The sequence below is a fragment of the Microtus oregoni genome, unplaced genomic scaffold (genome assembly GCF_018167655.1).
Source record: "Microtus oregoni isolate MIOR12 unplaced genomic scaffold, Mior012 000033F_ref0000390, whole genome shotgun sequence".
NCBI classification, from domain to species: domain Eukaryota; kingdom Metazoa; phylum Chordata; class Mammalia; order Rodentia; family Cricetidae; genus Microtus; species Microtus oregoni.
The window spans coordinates 1906365-1927092 of record NW_024543092.1 but is presented as its reverse complement, the minus strand read 5'-3'; the positions used below and the strand labels follow the sequence as shown (position 1 = coordinate 1927092).

Sequence of the window (20728 nt, the reverse complement as noted above, 5' to 3'; positions counted from 1 at the left end):
AGAACTGGTCAACTTTGTTTTGTCTGATCACATACTGTCTAAAAAAGAGTGTTAGCTTTTTATCTTAAATAACTGTAAAACTGAAATTTTCAAAGGAAGTGAATGGCCTTGTGTTCTAGTATGCTTTCCAGTTGGTTTGAAAAGTCATCTGACTAAAATCAAATTGGGGTAAGAATGAATTTTTTTCATTCATATTTCCAGGCCAAAATGTATTATCGAGGGACAAAGAACAAGAGCTCAAACAGTAATTCAAGTGGAGACGTTCAATGAATGCTGCTTACTGTTGTGCTCACTGGTTTATGGTCAGTTAGTTTGCTTCTACAGACTAGTCCTACCTGAAAGGGGATGCTGCCAATCACAACAGGATAAGCCCTCCCATATCAGTCATTCAACACATTTGGCCACAGACAAAAGAGGCCTAGGAACTGAGAGTTCTTTAGATGACTCTAGACTATGTAAATTTGACAGCTAAAGTCAACTAGGACTACTTAGTTTTTTAAAAAAAAATATGTGAACATCAAATAAATAATAAATTTCCTTTGCTATCCAGTCAGAAATGACAATAAAGCAGGTTAGAAGATAAAATTTAAAAATAAAGTTCATTATGTCTCTACAACTCATTCTAACTAAATTGAATACAGAGAAAGAAGTGAGTCTCAAAGAACAAGAAACAATTTTTGTTCTATGAGACTCACTTGAATTCCTTTTATTCCTATGTTATATATTCATAAACAGAGGTAAGGGGTGCATAAGACTGAAATGTCTATGGGTCAAACAATATATATTCAATATATGTATTGATTTTCTACATAGAACTAGCACATAATGTGTGTGCTAACCAATACACACCAACATGGCAGATATAAAGCTGTGAGATTTAATTCTAGTTCTTTTTGTAGTTCTTTTGGTAGAACTGAGGTTTCCATGATGGAGCAGGCTATTTCTTTGTTTGAAAACATATTCGGCATAGTTTTTCAAAGGTCTTCCATGTGACCACTAGTGTCTCCTGGCAAGAAAATATTAAGTAGACAGTGGCAACATTCATCACCACTATCAGAGTCTTGTTCACGATTTCGTGACATAACACTTCATGGTGGGCAGGAAAAATCACCAGGAAGACACATGTGTCTATCTGGAGTGAAGGGCAAAGCCCAGGTGTGACTTATTTATCCCTCTGTCACCTGTACCAACATACTTTGACTCACAGAAGACATTCAAAGACAGTAAAAGAAAAATGCTTAGAGCACTATTAAAAAAGACTTTTAAAAAGACACCTTTAGAATTTGTACTCTTTTTCATGAGGAATGATGACCTTAACCTCAATGATCATAGAACATTTATTCTAATTTCTTGAGAAACCACAATGGAAATTTACATGCTATGATAGAAATATTCCATTTATTTCTTATTGTGATCAGAATTTTATGTGATGAATATTTTACATATTCCTACATACAATTTTGCCATATATAAAGTCATTAAACCAGCCCTGGAGTAATTTGGTGCTGAATTACATTAGTTATAAATGACATAAATTACATATTTTCTCTTTTAAAGCCTAAGTAGTTGATAAATAACATTTAGGTTATTATACTATAAATAGTTAGAGTAAACATAAAATAGATATGTGGATATCCTAAGAAGAAATTATTTTAGATGAAATATTTATATACACATATATGAAGAAAATTTGACATTTTTATAAAGACTCTTTGTCTATCTACGTTGCTCCATTGCATATTATACAGAGACAAACACAATATTTAAATAATTAATTAAGTCTTAAGTATCCTATGTGCCTTAATATAAAATTTAGCAAGAATTTATTGTCTTATATTCAAAGCACAGTGTTGGCCATATAAGCCCATGATTTACTCAGATCATATTACTGTGAATAATTTGGAATGCTCCTGAAACAATTGTCATCTTAGATATCTAAAGTCTATATATTCCTGTGTCTCCTATAAGAAATTTGAGTATAACATCTAACTCTTCAAAATATTTAAATATGACAACAAGTACTTTTTATTCAGTTAGTTCATATTCATTAAAGATTGAACCTTACACTGAAGACTCACAGATAGAGAATGAGCACATAGACAGCTGGGCTTCAAAGCTATGGAGAAAGGTATTATTCTTTTATAGCAAAGAATTCAATCAAGTTTCAAGTACTAGGAGGTATTTTATTAGCCCTTATAGGCTTAATCAAGGAGTCAATGTCAAGTGCTAAATGTAGGACATAGTAATTTAGTCTTTTCCTTATTGCTGTGTCTCAACTCACCATTTAAAATCATCTTAATATTAATACTTTCTAAAATTAGATTAATAAAAGCATTTAAAAGTGAATCAGCACACTTCAAATCTTCAAAATAAATGAGTGTGTAGACAATTTTTGTACTTTTTGCCCATATTTGATTGCAATTTCTATCTGGAACCAGAATTTCTCATTGCTGAGTAAGCACATTAATGAAAATTATATGTAACTAAAATTATAAAGGCTTTTAATTGACAACAGTCATTCCCCAACTTATTACCCTTTAAATGGTGTGTGTTTGTGAAGAAGGTGAAAGTGTGAATTTAAAGCCTCTTCTTGAGGAACCATGTCAGTAGTTTTAGGATTAGCAACCCTCTTCTTAAAAGGCAAAGAACACTTTCTGCTTTCATTATTCATTGCCTTTCATCTAATTACTTAGGATTTTCATAAATAAGACATCACAGTTTAAAATTACTGATTGAAGGAACATGCTAGTGACAACTGGGATTTTCAAAATTTGATTCTCCAATTTTGATGAAACATGATCAGTACAACAAACGTGTCCTCACATGCAGCCTTCAGCATTCTCTGGAGATTAAAATGACGCTCTGAAAGATAAACATCAAACTGAAATCTGATCTCCAGGCAGTCTGAATTGTTTCTGTCCTCAACTCCCATATGGTCATGATAATTGTTACAGAATAAGGACTTTATTGTTTTACAACAAACATTTTACTTACAGATGTAAACTCACTGCATGTATGTATTGGCCTTATTTTTAACTATTTTACAAATGATACTTTACTGTTAACATATTTGAGGAATGCTTCTATTCTCTCATCTGCATAAATCTCTTTTCTTTTGCTTGTCTTCCACCTGCAGGCATTAGTAGTAAATTACTTTGTTGATATTCTTTTTCAACTCCAAGGGACTGAATCTTGCATCCATATGCTCAGTGTAATTATAGGGTGATTCAAAAATATAAGTTCAAAAAGTCAGCCCTGTTAACTCAGTTGGGAACTCATTCACCCATGTTCTGAAACGTTATGTTGTATTTTTTAAATCATAATATTTCATATGGACAAAGGAATATAAAGGAGATCTGTGTGATGACAAATCAATTGACAAGCCAGTGCAAATGTGCCCCACCCAGGGTTAGACTACAAGTAATTAATGGTTATTGAAAGAATCTGTCCTCTCCATTGATAAGATCCTCATAGGCTATCCAGTTCCATACAGTCAGTCTGAAACACATACAAATATGAGCAACACTAAATTTGTATGTGTGCATTTGAGAGTGTAAAAGTTACCAAGAAGTGGTAATGAAAGAATGGAGGAGACAATGAAGGGAGGGTTGGGGTAAAAACTGTTGACCATAAAACTACTATGTTATATTTCCCCAAGATAATTAAACTGATTTTTAAAGAATATTATATTTTGGATAAACATTAATACAGAAAGTATAAATGACAGCTAAATAAGGAAGACACAATGTAATCATAAATTTCTCAATAAAAACAGGAGTTAGGAAAATAAAATTGAGACAAATTCACAGAACAGAAAACAGCAAGCCAGCTGGCACATTTTGATCTATGTTCATAATTACTTTAGATGTAAACACATCAATTGGAAAATAGGACACAATAGCAAGACTAAAGTATCTCCTGTCACAGAAGAGTAAAGATGCATGAACGCTGAACACAATGCAGTATTTTGGATTTAATCCTGAAAGGAGACATTAGCTGAAAAGGATTGTTGCTTGCTGGAGAAAACCTAACCTAAAAGAGAAAAAAGTTGTTTTCTTTCTCAGATGAAAATTACAGAGCAGTTCAGAAGATTTGCTTTGTTTTACATCATTACTTTAAAACAAGGGTAATTTTTGTTTTTTTTTTATCATATAGTTCATTTGAATAAAGCTTTGCTTAAATACTTATTTTAGAATAGGAATTTAGCAATGGTTGATTAAGGAACTCATCAGGTGTCTCTCCTCTAAGGTTATTAAACTGAATAAAATTCACCAACTAATAAGCAACATAGAGTCTGAGACATTGATGTGTGACGTGTAATACAAAGAAAGGTAAACAACAACCTAGTTACAAAGTTTCCAGTCTACAAGGATAATATACCTGCAAGATGCACTGATTCAAGAGTGACACAAATGTTGTGGGATTAACCAATCAATATGTGATTGGATTTTGTTGCGGGAGCTCCTTCCGCTCCTTCAGCCAATAGCCGCTGAGATGCCAGCCTACTGGGGTGTGGTCTCTGCCCAGCTAGCTCAGTCGGTGGAGCATGAGACTCTTAATTCCAGGGTTGTGGGATTCGAGACCCACGTTGGGCGCCAATTGAAGGCGTAAATCACAAACAATCCCCCACCAGTTTGGAATTATGACCAATAGAGAAGCTATTTATTTAAAGGGGAAAAACTTACAGATCACCAATCCAGACAACAGCCCTCTGCTCAATCAGGAAGGGAGCCTAGTTGCTGGAAGAGGAGCCAGAAGCCAGAGTGAGAGCAGGGGGAAGTGGCTGCTTTTTTAAAGGGAGATAGACCACGCCCCAGTGGGCTGGTATCTCAGTGGCTATTGGCTGAAGAAGCACAAGGAGCTCCTGCAACAGGATTTAAGGCTCAGGCCATGGGATGGAACCTGTCCCTTAACACTGCTTGGGTGGCCAATAACTGAAGACCAAACAGGGATCTGGAATAAAATCAAATACTACTGTTCTGCTAAAGGAATGTAGCAATTGGATGTCCCTTAACAATATTCTGTTATAGATCAGAGTCTTGCCCAGCCATCATCAGAGAAGGTTCCTCTTCAGTATATGGGAACAAATACAGAAGCCCATAGCTGGACTTTGTGGGGAGAGAGAGAGAGAGAGAGAGAGAGAGAGAGAGAGAGAGAGAGAGAGAGATAGTTAGTTAGTTCAACATTCAATCCTAAATGGAATGTCCCTATCAAATTCCTCTCCTCAGGGATTAGGGAACACTGCAGCAGAGGAGGCAGGAAGATTGTTACAGCCTGAGGGGATCAAGAAGAGCAGGAAAGCAAGTCTGTCTAAATACAGCAGTGTTGACACATAAGAAATCACAGAGACTGTAACAGCATTTATAGGGTGTGCTTGAGTCTCTGCCAGATAGAGTCCCTGAGTTGAGAAAAAGGGACACAGGATACCATCTGTAACCCAGAAGCTATGTCCAATTGATAACAACTTGTAAATAAAAAGATAAGTTTTCGTCCACAGAGTCTCACTGGGGTTACAAGCCACTCTTGAGTACAGGCCCATGTCAACACAGATGGTCAACAAGAAACAAATATAATGTCACCATTGGAATTTCTTTGTCTCATAATATTTTGACAGGGCATTTTTTTTTGTTTTGAGTGTTATGGGTCCTTTGCATAAGCATTATGTCTTCCAGTTTTGTGTTTTTAGGGGATTCATTTGAGAACAAATGAACAAATGTGTGTTTCTGCAAAAAACAAAACAAAAACAATACAATACAAAAATAAACAAAACAAACAAACAAAAACTATTGTTAGTCTAGATTAGAGAGAGATGATATCCTAAATGTTTGGACAGTGGTGGTGACTGTATAATTCATTAAGCTCACTAGAAGATTTAATTTTTTAGAGAAGAGTAGAAAAAAAACCTATTTATCTTTATTTTATGTGTGTGTGAATGCTTTGCCTACATGTTATCTGTGTCCTGTGCATGCCTGGTGTCTACAAGGGACAGAAAAGGGTGCCAGATTGCTGAGAATTGGATTTATAGGTGGTTGTTAGTCGCCCTACATGAATGCTGGGAACTAAACTTGGGTACTCTGGAAAAGCACTATTTAAAACCTTTAATCCATGAGCCATCTCTCCAACCCCTAGAAAAAGTAGTCAAACTGTACACTTAGTATAAGTGACTCTTATCAGTCAGTCTGTCCTGTCAACATTGCTGTACAATGCAATAATAAAACAAGAAGCTGATGAAGCTTTTAATCAGTGTAGATTTTCCAAGTGATTAATTGATGCAATGTTTCAAGTTTTACTTCATTGCATTGTCTATTTTCATGCTCTATATATCTGTGATCAGGGTGTCATTTCTAAGCACAGGTGCTCTTTTATACACATCTGGCATTTTTTTCATCTCTTTGCTCTGCAACATAAGCTATAGTAGAGTCTATGGAAAGCATTCCATCAACGTCACCAATTCCTGCAGATTTATACTTTCCCTAACTAGAAATATTTCCATCATGAATTATTTTGCATGTTTAACTATTTATTTTGCTAATTGGACTGCAGATAAATACTTCTGTAGGCTACTACCATAAGCCGATAATTTAGAATAAATGTCAAAATAAAATTTTCCCTTGTTTTATCTTTATTTTTGATTTTAATTTTCTATTGATTTTACATAACAATTTTAGTGCCTCCTTCCTCCCTTCCTCCACTCCCCACCCATACACTCCTTAGAGAGGTTAGAGCCTCCCATGGGGAGTCAACAAAGCAGGGCATATCAAGTTTTGGCAAGACCAAGCCACTCATCTGTGTATCTAGGCTGAGCTAGGACATTTTTAAACTATGAAAGGAGAATCAGAGAGTGCTTCAGAAACATGCAGTGCAGAGAGCATTTACCAAAAAGCCAATGGAAGCTGTTTTTATATTGACAAAACTGCATTATTTGGTGTACTGCAATAACTCTCAATACTTAGTAAGAAGGAAAACCAGGCTCTAACCTTCCTTGGAACCAATCAAAATAACTGATGTAAACAAACTAGTAGTATATATTTGGTGGGACTTTTTTTGTGTGTGTGTGGTGAATTTGTCAATTGATGGATGGCTTGGTGCCTTCTGGGAGAAGAACGGATAAATTTTTGTTTCTGAAAATGGCATGTGCATGAGTAACTTATTGAAAATGCAGTATAAGGAAAATTTACAATGAATCCATGTTATAACTGAATCTTTCAAATATTTTCTTAACTTTTTTATTACACTGGTGAAACCTAGACAAGTTGAAAACAGTTAGTTATCTGAAGAATCAAAACACAATGTGCTCAGAGATTAAAGCATGCTTAAATGTGTCATTGCATAAAACTGTTCTGGAAATACAAATCATTGCTTTGAAAATATTGTCATGCTTTTATAATTAATACACTGAGATGCCATGTTGTATCTAATGTGGTGCTCTTTGAAAACACCCACCCACATGGCTCTTGATATGATTTTAGCATTTGTTCCTGACACACCCACAACATGATGAGAAACTTCCTGTTAGCTGGGAGGGAAGTAAACTTCAATTATGTTATTGCCCTCTTCTATTTTTTTCATTCATTTTCATTCAGCATTCTGTTATGGGTATATTAATCATGTAGAGACTCACCAACAATTTAAGTTTAAATGGGTTTTCTAAAAAAATAAATATGACTTGTCTAGTTTTCATTAAATTATGTTTATATACATATATTTGCATATAATATCCCTCTAAATAGGATTCAGCAATGGTATAATTTGAGAATAAATAAAGGAAATATACATAATAAAATGATTTTTCATTGTCTTTAAATGGGGTAAACAATTGTGTCAAAATGTCAGGATTTGAGAACTGGAGATGAAGAGATATCTCATAGATGAAGATACTTGCTGGATAATCATAATATCTCAACTTCAGATCCACAACAGGTTGCTTTAGAACCTGTAACCTAAGTACAGGGGGAGTAAGCAGCAGAGAAAGCAATTTCATAGAATCTCCCTAGCCAGCAGCCTGATAGGAGACAGGGAGAACCAGGGTCACCAAGAGACGCTGCTTCCAGAGAGGCAATTGAAAGTAATAAAGGAGTGCCCCCAGCATCCTTCTATGGAGCCTCTGTGTAGACACATACATACAGATATGCCGTCTTCACTCAATTTTAGTGGTGCTGAGGACCAAACCCAGACTTTTGTGTTTGGCATAAAAGTACTTTGTCAACTGAGCTACATCCCCAAATTAATAGTTTTTAATTAAATTCAATGACAAAATACTGGAAATCTTACCTTAGTTCTGAATTATCCTTACAGATCATGTTCTGTTTTGAGAAAGCACATGCCAAACTAGAGAGAACCATTTCAGTATACTGACAAGCAACAGTAACAAGATCTTGAGTAAACATCTCACTAATTATTACCCCACTAGCTCTCTGACATGAAAGTTGCTATGTCATCCCTAATATTACAAACTAAATCGACCAAGATTCCTTTACTATGACTACACAAATTAAGTTGAACACTCATTACACTTAGAGTCATAAAATGAAAACTAATATTCATTTATTACACAATATCCACATATCCCTCTTATACATAAACGCCTGTACAGACACAGAGAAAAAAGAGAGAGAGAGAGACAGAGAGAGAGAGAGAGAGACAGAGAGACAGAGAGAGACAAAGAGACAGAGAGAGACAGAGAGACAGAGAGGTTAGTGTTTTAATGTCTTCTGAGAAATTTGTTTTTCTTAGTTTTATATTAGTGTGTTGAGAATTTCATGCAATGTTTGTTGGTCTTATTAACTCTCTATACACACTCTTCTCCAATTACTATCCCCTTCCTAATGTACTCAACAATGTATCATTTGAAACAAAAACACAAGCAAAACCCATCAAGTGTACTTGATGTTGCTCATATACTTTTTTGAATATATGGCCTTCCATTGGAGCATGGTCTACCACTCTTATAGAAATCTGAATACACCTCTCTTAGCAACTATTAACTTTCAATAGCTCCTAATGTAACTAAGTGCCCAATCCAACCTGAATCTCCATGCAGGAATTTTATCTTTCTTGGAGTTGTTCAGCTTTTCTGTTTGCTAACTAAGCTGCCATGAATTAATATGTGCTACTTCCTTGCTTTGTCCTGAAAACACTATTTCCTTTTAGTCATCCGCCATCTTTAGCACTTAAAATAGTTCTGCCACTCTTCCCCAATGTATTGTCTTTATGTTTTATTCAAGCCTTGTTACATTAATTAAAAATATTGTTAGTGGCTTGGAGTTCCTTTAAATTGGTATTATGCTAGAGTGTGGGTTCCACAATAGCAAGGATTTTCCAGTGATTTTACTCACTGCTGCAAGCCAAGAATGTAGGAATGTGCTTGACATATATAGATGTTTAAAACATGCTTGTAAATTCATGCTGAACAATTGATTCTGGCTGAAAATGGGTCTTATGAAATGAAACCATCAAATTTGGCTGTTTTAAAGTCTATATTTCTTTTAATAGGTTATATTCTCTCAGTAAGGGTTTATACTTTCAGATTTTTTTCCTCAGGTCAAATTTCTTTTATCAAACTGATCAACAGATTGTAAGGGCTGAGGCATTGCTCGGTGTGTGAATGCCTACTGATGAATGGGGAATGTCATGGATTAAGACATGGAGAAAATAAAAATAACAACCAAAGATATCCTAGCATACATGGCACCTTTTATCACTATGGCAACCAGACCATAGGGTGAGGCTTTCAGGTCAATATCACCTTGATTTCTCTGTTGTCCTATGACTCAAGCCTGAGGTATCTTTAGCAATAGGGTCTTATCAAGTTCTGGAAGGTCACCAAGAGCAATGGCAAAAACCTGTAGAGTCTGAGGGTCCATAAGACCTCACTGGCTAAAATTAATTCATTGCACTGGCCTTCTTATTTGTTAGTTTGTACTGCTTAGTGGAGATACTATTGTCCTATACTCTTATGAATACAATGTTGGTATTATTGATAACACTGGAATTTGAAATTGTATGTAAACAGTGCAAATTGAGTTTATATAATATTTACATGTCAAATTAGATCAAAAGTCATCTAGTAAAATGTTTCACAACAGTAAAACAGAAAATCTATCAAAACTCAAGTATTTGAACACAGTTGTAAAGCAAAATAGAAGACAATATATTACTTTTTGAAGTTCTCATTGATTTTCTCAGAAGAGGTAATTATTCAGTGTGTGTGTGTGTGTGTGTGTGTGTGTGTGTGTGGTAGGTGTTTATGTTGGTATGTGTGTGCATGTCAGAATGACAGGAAATAACATGTTTCTTTTGGTTACATTATAGGAAAGTGAAAGATTCCCCTAGTGATGACGACAAATGCCCCTTGAAAATTTTCATAGACTGCTTTTGTGACTAAATATGTTATAACATAATTTTCTCTATCATTTTAGTAAAACCAAAAGACAGATAGAACTTTGTGAAATTCTCATTGTGAACAGCTATGCTTCTGTTTGAAACTCCAGATTGGACCATGATCTACATAGATAACTTTAGACTTTTTAAGGCAAGAAAAATTCCTTCGTTTATTTCAAAATATGTCATTATAACTGATATAAAAGCAGTTCAAGCCCTGAAGCATGAAATTTGATTGCTAACTCATCTACTTTCATTGCTCCCTACACAGCATCATGATAATGTGTCTTCAAATTTTAGTGAGAGATTTATTTCCACTACAGATTAAAAACCAGCCATTCCCTCCAGAAACACATTTGCCACTATCCTTTTAGATTAGCAAGAATTTTGTTAATAGCGTTTAATGTGGCTGCGTCTGGATTCAAGTTTGTTTATGCATTCGGAAATCAGGAACACCGCAATTAGACATTTTGGCATTCGTAAAAACCCCACAGAATCTGAAGCTGCTTGCAGAAATGTGTGATAACCAAAAGACACTTATGAATATTATATTATTCAACACAAATGGACCCATTGTATTTCATTCACACCAGTCAGCCTACTTCAGGCCCCACCCCAGAAACTTCAGCCGGAATACACGAGTCTCAGTGCATATGCTTTAAAGCAGGACCTGCAAGCATTGCTTCTGCACCAGCAAAAGACATTTTTGAGCATAAGAATAAAAGTGATTGTTAATGGTGCACACACAAAGAATCCGTATTCTATCTGTATTCATAAAAGAAGAGATTTATATAGATGTAGAAAAATATTGAAGACTAGACATCTTAGCTCCTGGACAGAAAGAACATTAATCTTTTTTTTAAAAAATCACATAATTTAACAAGAAATATTTTATAGGCAATGCCATATTAAATTCAGAAGAAATTAAGAATTTAAAAAGTATAATACATTAAAATTGATGTTATTATGGTACTAGGATTCAAATCTGAATGAAAAATTGTTATAATTCTTCACTCTAGAGATGAATAATCAAAAAATACTATGGGCTGAAAACATTTATAGCTTCAAAGTATAAAATGTTAAGGCACAATATTTTCACTTAGAAAATGAAAATATTATTGAGCAAGTTAAATTAAATATGAATAATTGCAAAGTCAGAGCATGGATATGAATTGGAAAGTTTAGTATTATCAATGCATCACTTCTCAAATTCATTGATTAATTCAGTGATTATTAAAAGATGAGGGTATGTTTTGTGTGTCTAAATTGACTTGTTAATTCTAACTGTATTTGGAAAGTAGCCCACAAGTTAAAGTGAGCTTGGAAAAGTGAAGTTGAAAGTACTATACTTCCTAATTTCAGAATTACTGTCATGCATTTGTAATACATAGTATTATCTAAGATAAATGGCTAAATTAATGTGACAAAATTATCCTGACATGTGTATATTAATTGATCATTTTGTGTGAGCTTTGGAAATTTTGACTCAGCTCAGCAGGCTTGCATTACAATTATTTTATGGACTGAGATAGCTCCCTAGTGCCAAATTCTCTTACTTTGAATATTCCTCTTATTTATTTATTTATTTATTTATTTATTTATTTTGAGAAAGTACCTTGATATGTAGCCCAGGTGATCTAGAGTTCACTATGTGAATTACTGATAAGTCATAATGACTAGAAATTGCCATTATATTTTTTTCCAGAGACTTGCAAGGTAGCATATTAGAAAACTTTGTCATAATTTTTTGTATTAGGAAGACAATGAGAAAAAGAAGATAAATATAGGTTAAGCAAAAAAATAAGTAAATTTGAGCTTTGAAAGTTGTTAGAACCATGTAGCATATGACAGCAGATTCTGAATATTCCATAAAAAGTACATTCTCTGTGTGTACACTATATAGAGTTTTATGATTTTCTTTCACTGTTACTTTTAATAGGAGTTTTACTTTCTTGTGACTGTGCTTTCAGTACTTTGGGTAGTTATCTTAGTTTTCATTGTCAACTGCTGTGATAAAAAGTAATTTATAAAAGAATGTGTTTAATTTGATGCTCATGTTCCCATAGGGTTAGCAGCCATGACCATCATGGTGGAGAATGTGGCAGCAGGCAATCAGGCATCACACTGGAATAGTAGGTAAGACCTTACATCTTTTAAAGTAAAAACAAGGCAGATAAAGGTAACTGGAAATTAAATGGGTTTTTGAAACCTCAATGTCCAACCCTAGTGATACACATTTTTGTAGGATGGTCATTTCTTCTATCCTTCCTGAACCGTTCCAACAACTGGATATCAAGCATTCAAATATATGAGCTTACGGGTGTAATTTTTATTTAAACCATCGCATGACATATCTTTTTTTCCATACACTTATAGCCATATCGTAATGCAAAATGCACTTAATCGAACTTCAAAAATCGCCATAGTTTTTCACAATCTCAACATAGTTCCGAGGTCCCAAATTGCTTCTGAGATTCAGAGAAATGTTAACTATAAGTCTGTGTAAAATCAAACCCAAAAAACTGTATTATATTCTTCCAACATAGAATGTTCCAAAATATACATTACCATTTCAAAAGGAAGGAAAGGGGACATATAAGGAAATATTGGACCAAAGTAAGACTGAAATCCAACAGGATAAACTCCAAATATACTAGTTCTATACTCAGTGTTAAAGAGCTTAGATGGCTCTTCCATCCAAGTTTGCTGACTGCAACACAATTCTCTCTATGGGCTGGTTCCACTCTTCCCCATATGCAGATCTCATTGGCACATATTTCATGACTCTGACATCTCCAATGTAGTAATAAGGGTAGTAGGGCTGCATCCCCAGCACCCCGGCTGCCTGGCTAGCTTATGCCCGAAATAACAGCACACAAACTGTATTCATTTAATCACTGCTTGGCCCATTTCTATCTAGCCCCTTCTAGGCTAATTCTCACATATTAATTTAGCCCATTTCTGATCATCTGTGTAGTGCCCCTAGGTGTGCTTACCGGGAAGATTCTAGCCTATGTCCATCCTGGGTCGGAGCTTCATCGCATGCGTCTGCCTAGGAGCTGGGAGCATAGCGTCTCTCTGAGGTGTCTGCTCCTGAGAGGAGAGCTGTGGAGTCTGAGGTCACTTCCTCTTCCTCCCAGCGTTCTGTTCTGTTTACTCCTCCCACCTATCTTCTAACCAATGAGGGCCAAGCAGTTTCTTTTTATTTAACCAATGACCTTCCTCCATCACTCCAATGTCCTAGGATAGTCAACAATCCAGACATCATTTTGCATTTTCATACAATGCCTACTTTGGGCCTCAATGCAGGGACCCTACTGCAGCATGTTTAGTTTCGGCAGCTTCAGCTAGATGAAGAGGAACTATCCACATTGCTTTACTCCTGTATCTTTCCAGACTTTTAAGCCAGAGCTATGTGAATGTAGCTGCCAAGTTGGCTGTCTGGTTGGGATAGAGCTTGACCTCATTGTTGAATTACATTTGTTTTTCTGTTGCTTCTTAGCAGGAGGAAATCCCTCAGGCCTTTTCCTTTCAAAAGCTGCAGGGTTATCAGGGTAGGGTGTTACCCAGCGAGCATCACTCTCTATTCCATTTTGTATCAGGCCTCTTTCTTATAACTTTGAACACAAACTTTTGCTCCAACATTAAATATCCTGGTGCTCAAATTGTGCAATATATATATATATATATATATATATATATATATATATATATTTGATTTGTTTGCTTTCTTTAGTTTTAGGGCCCATAAGAGTTGTTAGTAATAACCTATGAACAGAATCAATATTAGGCTGCTTTAAAATCTCTCTCAGTGACATTAGTCCAAAACTTTAGAATTTTACCTTAGACATATTCTTAGGTTAAGGGCAAATGCAGCCACATTCTCTGCCAATATATAATAAGAATTGTCTCTAGTCTAACTGCTAATATTGTTTCCCTATGAAAAATTCTTGAGATGGGCCTCTGTAGTCAATATCATGAATATCAGTACTACTGTATTCCAAGTTTCAACTGGGATGTCACATTAAACCTTGCTTAAAGCATTCAACCACTTTTGTTGTCACAACTTTCAAAGACTTCTATATTTTTCAAAATATAGGATTAACCTGGTATAACAATAGTCAACTTTCTGATAACAACTATTAAATTATTTATTTTTCTATTGCTGTGATAAGACACCATGACCAAGACATCTTATAAAAAAGAATTTATTGAGGTTTGCCATTTCAGAGAGCAAGTCTATAGTTATCATGCACCAGGAAGGCAGCCTCTGGTCTGGCATGGGCTTTTGAAACATCAGAATCCATCCTTAGTGAGATACCTCCTCCAATAAGGCCATATCTCCTAGTCCTTCCAAAATATTTCAATCAACATAGGACCAACCATTAAAAATTATGTACCCATGGAGGTCATTCACATTCAAACCAACACAGGCTGTGATATTAAAGTATACAGGACCCTCAGTATGCTCACTACAAAAATGTATTTTTCTCCTTTTCTTAGGTGAGCTCACAGTATTCTCAGAGACTTACTGTGTTAACAATATAAGTACAACCTTATAAGAGGGAGAAAGAAGAATGTAAATGACCAAGTAGGAGAAATATGAATACTTAAAATCCATTCTGCAATTAAAAAATGCTGACTCTGTTATATTCCTTAACAATATTATTCTATAAATATGGTCTAAGAGAAGAGAAGAATACTTTACAGTGAGATTTTCACAGAGGGAAAGATAGAGTACATAATCTTCAATCTAACCCTATACAGCTCATCTGAACACATATTTAAACCCACATAGGAAAACATGGGAAGATCCTTAAAAGAAAGGAGACCCACCAGTATTTCTTCGTGTAAGAATCATTATGCTAATGGACTCCCTGAGCCTTTGCTTTTTGCTTATGTGTATTGTAATAGTAGTGGAGAAACCAGAGGTGAGAAATATAAATATTTGATAACTGGAAAAGCTTTATAAATCTTACTACAATAGGAATATCGAAAACCTACCTTCATGAATACTGCTATTTTAAGAAAATAATTTTTCCAAACAAAGATTGTAAAACATCCTCTGTAAATACTATTGTAACATCCTCCTTAGTAGGAAAATGTCAAGTGGGGAGTTTCCAATTCTACTCTTACAGGTGATGAAGTGATTCACCCCTTTTCCAGAATGGTACCAGAGAAGGTAAAAAAAAAATCTTAGTTCAAGCATTCATGGTTGATTTGTGTAACATAATATATCTCTATTCTGTGTTTGGTCCACTAAGTATGGAGTTTAAACTCCTAAACCCATCTAAAAGTTGTGAGATACTTCTTGCTAATCTTCCAGTTTGTTTTCTGAGTGGGTGTCATCATCATCATTTGTTTAACAGTGAGTCTACCCTCCACTGTTATAAAGTCAACGTTGGTCACATGGAGACAGTCAGTATGTCATCTTTTGCTCAAATGACTTAGGCGTTGCTAGTGGAGTCCTCATGGAAACTAATGGAAACTATGGGATTGATCCTCAATAGTGAGGCTCTCCTTTCATAGAACCTAGAAACCAGAGGTGTTAGAGTCAGCTCCTGAATCCCCGTGGTTCTAGGAATCTAGTCTTGCCACCAATCATCAACAGGACAATTAAACAGATAACATCTTGGAAAACAAAGGAAATTTTTTTCAATCTAACCACATTTGGAAGAAGAAAGGAAGTCTTTGTGTAGAGGTCTTGATATGAGGCTTAGGTTTGAATAGAAAGCATGAGTTATGCAAGCCCATTCACATATCTGATCAAGACATGTTACATCATTTATTTCTCTTCCACGGTGTTCTAAGGAGTGGTGTGGTAGGTCCATCTGTCTATGTGTTGGTTTTACTGGTTAATGAATGAAGAACTGGCTTGGCCTATAACATGGGAGGAGAAAGCAGAGTTAGAGAGACACCATTGACCACCAGAGTCAGACATGCTGAAACTTAGCTGGTAAGCCACTGCCATGTGGCATTACACAGATTAATGGAGATGGGTTAAATTAAAATGTAAAAGATAGCTGATAAAACATTAGAGCTAATAGGCTAAGCAGTGTTTTAAATAATAAGTTTCTGTGTGATTTTTTTTGGGGGGGTCGAAGATAGCCTGTTGGCTGTGAACCAACAAGCAGCCCCCTCCTACAACAAATGAGGTTTGGTAATTCTAGTAAACTGATTTCCAGGAGACAAACTATTTCTCTGACTAGTGTCAGAGCTATAACTTTGCCCTGTTTTGTTTATTTTAGCATCTTTTAAGCTCTATTATTCAATATTCTAATAATCAAAGGGAACGATCTATAGTATCTTTCTTCAAGAAAGAACATTTACAAGCATAAACCAAATAGCAAACCTGCCTCATGAAATAATAAGACACCACCCTTCTCAAGGGGTGACTGTTGTACCACCAAGCAAAGATTTAAAGTTTCGCAGTAATTGACCTCAATCTTTATTTTTTCCTGAGCACTAGTTATATTGAATATCAATAATATCTAAAATAATTGAGAAAAGATAGCCAACAGAAAATAATCCTGAGACAAATTCATTATAGCATTGGCTAAGACTGGTTCAGTAATAAACATCATAAATTATTATTTTTTGCATAGTTTACATAGGAGAAATGCCAACAAAATAAAAAGGACCTAAAAAATACATGAAAACTATAACATTGAAAAAATATAATAAGTTGAAACTAGAATTTTAGAAAATCAGGGAAATGAGCTTCTTGTCAGAACTAAAAACACACAGCTCAGATTAACTGCACAACATTACCTACCAGAAAAGATCAACAGAGAGATGCAACTTTCATGTCATCCCTGAACTTTATGTTAAAACAGTAAGACAGAAATCATGCAACCTAATGAGATTGTGATTTAGATTAATTGCTTTCCTACTGCAGTGTTTAAAATGCCCTGACATGAAATCAGGTTAAATCAGAAAAGATTCCTTTGCCTCATAATTCAGGAATAAAGTTAATCATGTAAGGGAATTCATGGTGATAAAATGTAAGACAGCTGGTCTACAATGTGACATCCACATTCAGGAGGCAGGGAATGATGAATAGTGATGCCTTGCTCCTTTTCTTCCTTCATTTAGTTTGTGATTCTAGCCTTTGGAATGCTGTTGCCTACTGTGAAGGTGGGTCTTCCCACGTTGATGTAAACTAGATTGTATCTTTCAGGCATTCCCAGAATCTATCTTCTAGATAATGCTAGATCCTGCCAAGTTGACAATCAATATTTACCATTTCTAGAGTGTAAAAGGAAACACAGTAGGTTTCCTTCACATCTTCTGTTTCTTTAATTACATGTGAAAGGTGAAGAAAAAAATAATCATATGGATAGTCCAAAATATATGAAAATAAAACATTTAAAACAATTATACTGTAAACTGAGGAGGGCAAAGGCAGGTAAGAGAAATTTTATTACATAAAGTGATAATGGCTGAAACAATAATCTGTGGTAAGTTGCGCATATATAATAAAAGAGCTAAAGCTATTTCTATAAAAAGTATTGAGAAAGATATATTAAAACTCTATTAGGAATTCCATAAAATTATAAAATACATTCAATAGGACCACAGGAAGGTGAAAAAAGTAATGAAACAATAAAATGAAAATGGAAGGAATAAAAAAAAACAAAACATGTACCCCAGGAGATTTTATTTTGGGTTATAAAACAATATACTACAAATTTACAGGACTTGAAATCCTGTGGAAATGTTCTTTTACCACAACAGATTCAAACTATAAATCAATAACAGAGAGCTTACCCAAAATTCTTCAAACACCCGAAAAGATACCTGTAAATAATCCATGAGCAAAGAGGAGGTCTCCATGGAAATAAAGAACACATTGCATTGAATGAAAATAAAAAGTAACATATGGAAATTTGTGGGATAGGTAAAGCATTGCCTTTGTGGGAATTTATTAAACACTCACTTTAGAGAAGAGGAAACTTAAAACAATGCTCTCAATTTGTATTTCAAAAGTAGAAATATGAAAACAAGAATAAATCCCAAGCATGCAAATGGAACATGAAAGGATGTGTGAAACCAATGAAGTTAAATGTAAGGGAAATCAGTAAGAAGTTGACTGAAGTCCTTAATTGTTTATTTCTTAATAGGTTCAATGTGATTAGAAATTTCATGGGGTAGAGAGAAAAAGAGACACAGAAATCACTATCACAAGTAAAATATGGGCATTACTAGAGAGACCCATAGTAATTTAATAATGGAATTTTTAAATATTCACAAACCTTCAATCTTATAAATGAGATTAAATGGAAAAATCATAAGAAATGGAAAACAAATTTCACCTGATAATAAAGAGATAATTTGAATCGTTCTATACACTTTAAAATTTTTAAATATACAACTTAAAGCATTTTTTGTATGAATTTTTAGATTCTAATAATTTTCAAGGAAAGCATCTATAGAAGATTTGAAGAACTAATACCAGGTCTCCATAATTTTCTTCAGAAAATAAATAAGAAACTTATCAAATTTATTTATAAATTTAATATTAATTGCATAAAAGGAAAGTAATAGAAAAACAGAAGACCAAATATAAGTATCTATAAAAAGTTGATGCAGTGATTTCAACTACTGATTCAATTATATACCTATCTTACACATAAAATGTGTTCACAAATTTTGGTTAGTCTCACATGTATAAATAGAAATGTCAATGTGCTTTGTTCTGGCCCAAATCTGATGTTTCTATCAAAGGATCAGACTTTGAACAATTGATATCTTTCTTGTGGTGCCATTTTGAACAGTATAGATCCCTTAACTTTGGTTCTCACCTATGGTTTGCAATCTCTTTGGGTTTGTATATCAGATACTTACATTATGATTCATTAAGTAACAAAATTGCAGTTAAGGAGTTACAATGAAATAACTATGGTTGGGGGGGGGTCACCATTATACAAAGAACTATATCCAAGGGTCACAGTATTAGGAAGGTTGAGAATCACTGCTTTAGGAGGTGGGTTGTTATGGGTAGAAGTAGATCATCAGAGGTGGGCTTTTCCATTCATTATTTATGTCAAGTATTTTATTATACAATACCAAAGTAACTGAGTGCCCAAGCCTTAGTGGCAGCCAGAGAAAGAGAATACTGAGAGCATTATTATAATCTGATTTAAGGGTATAACAGAGGAGAGGAGCACTGTGCTATAATTGTTTTCAGAAATATAATTGTAGTGGTGGTTATACAAATATGTACATGTGGTAGATTGACATAGGATTATCCATATATGTGTCTCAGAGAGAACAAGGATGCTGACTTTCAACTAGAACTCAGGGTTCAAAAGCCTTCACTGTGTTTTTCTTCAGGTAATCTCAGAAAAGAGATAAAGATATTGTCTATGAAATTTGATTTCAGTGACTAACAATTTAAGCTGAAGGCTAAATGATCAAGTATAATTGCCTTTAAATATTGTGAAATACAAATATAGTCTATAGCTGGACGGTGGTGGCACACGACTTTAATCACAGCACTCGGGAGGCAGAGGCAGGCGGATCTCTGTGAGTTCGGGACCAGCCTGGTCTACAAGAGCTAGTTCCAATACAGGCTCCAAAACCACAGAGAAACCCTGTCTCGAAAAACCAAAAAAAAAAAAAAAAAAAAAAAGGATGTGGCAAATATATAGTCTATACATACTAATTTGAAAAATCCTAAAGTCCAAATGTTAGCATAAACCATTAATATATCTTATTTTACTGGTATATATTCATTAACTAGGGGAATGATAATAAAGCATCTAGTAAAATCATCAATGAGACCAATATATCCATTTTATTTAAATTGTAGAGTTTATAATATTAGAGTGCTAATACGGGAGAAAGAAACAAAAGTTAAACAAATAGGAAATAAAAACATCAAATTAGCCCTTTTTGCAGATGATATGATACTATACATAAGAGGTATGAAAGACTCCACCAGAAATCTTTACTATCAATGTACGTTTCCAATAAATTTGAAGAATTTTGTTTTTAACGGTTGATAGTACTTAATGCCTTCCACACAAGAATATAATATAGTTCTGGGAAGTCATCGTAAGCACCATTTTGGTGCATTTAGTTACATATGTTACTGCACATTTTACATAAATATGTAATTTCAATTCCAAGAATTTCTAGATTTCCATCTTAAAAGAAAAAGAAAATCCTTAGCATAGAATTTTAAAAGTTGTCCTTAAATTTCCATGAAGATTTGTTAAAAAAGAAAACTTAAGAATTTCTGTTTTAACTAATGGATTAATCACACACACATGCATGCTCACATATATACACATATTCACTTATGGATATATACTATTTCATAAGTCCAATTTACCAGTACCTT

At 34.5% G+C, this 20728-nt stretch overlaps 1 long non-coding RNA gene across 1 annotated transcript in view; it reads left to right on the top strand.

Annotated features, from left to right (window-relative positions):
• The window catches only part of LOC121466642, a 142364-nt gene that overhangs the window by 2485 nt on the left and 119151 nt on the right, over nt 1-20728 (top strand). Inside the window, exon 2 of the long non-coding RNA XR_005976785.1 lies at nt 12447-12516. This is a non-coding gene — a long non-coding RNA (uncharacterized LOC121466642). The remainder of the gene's footprint in view (nt 1-12446; nt 12517-20728) is intronic.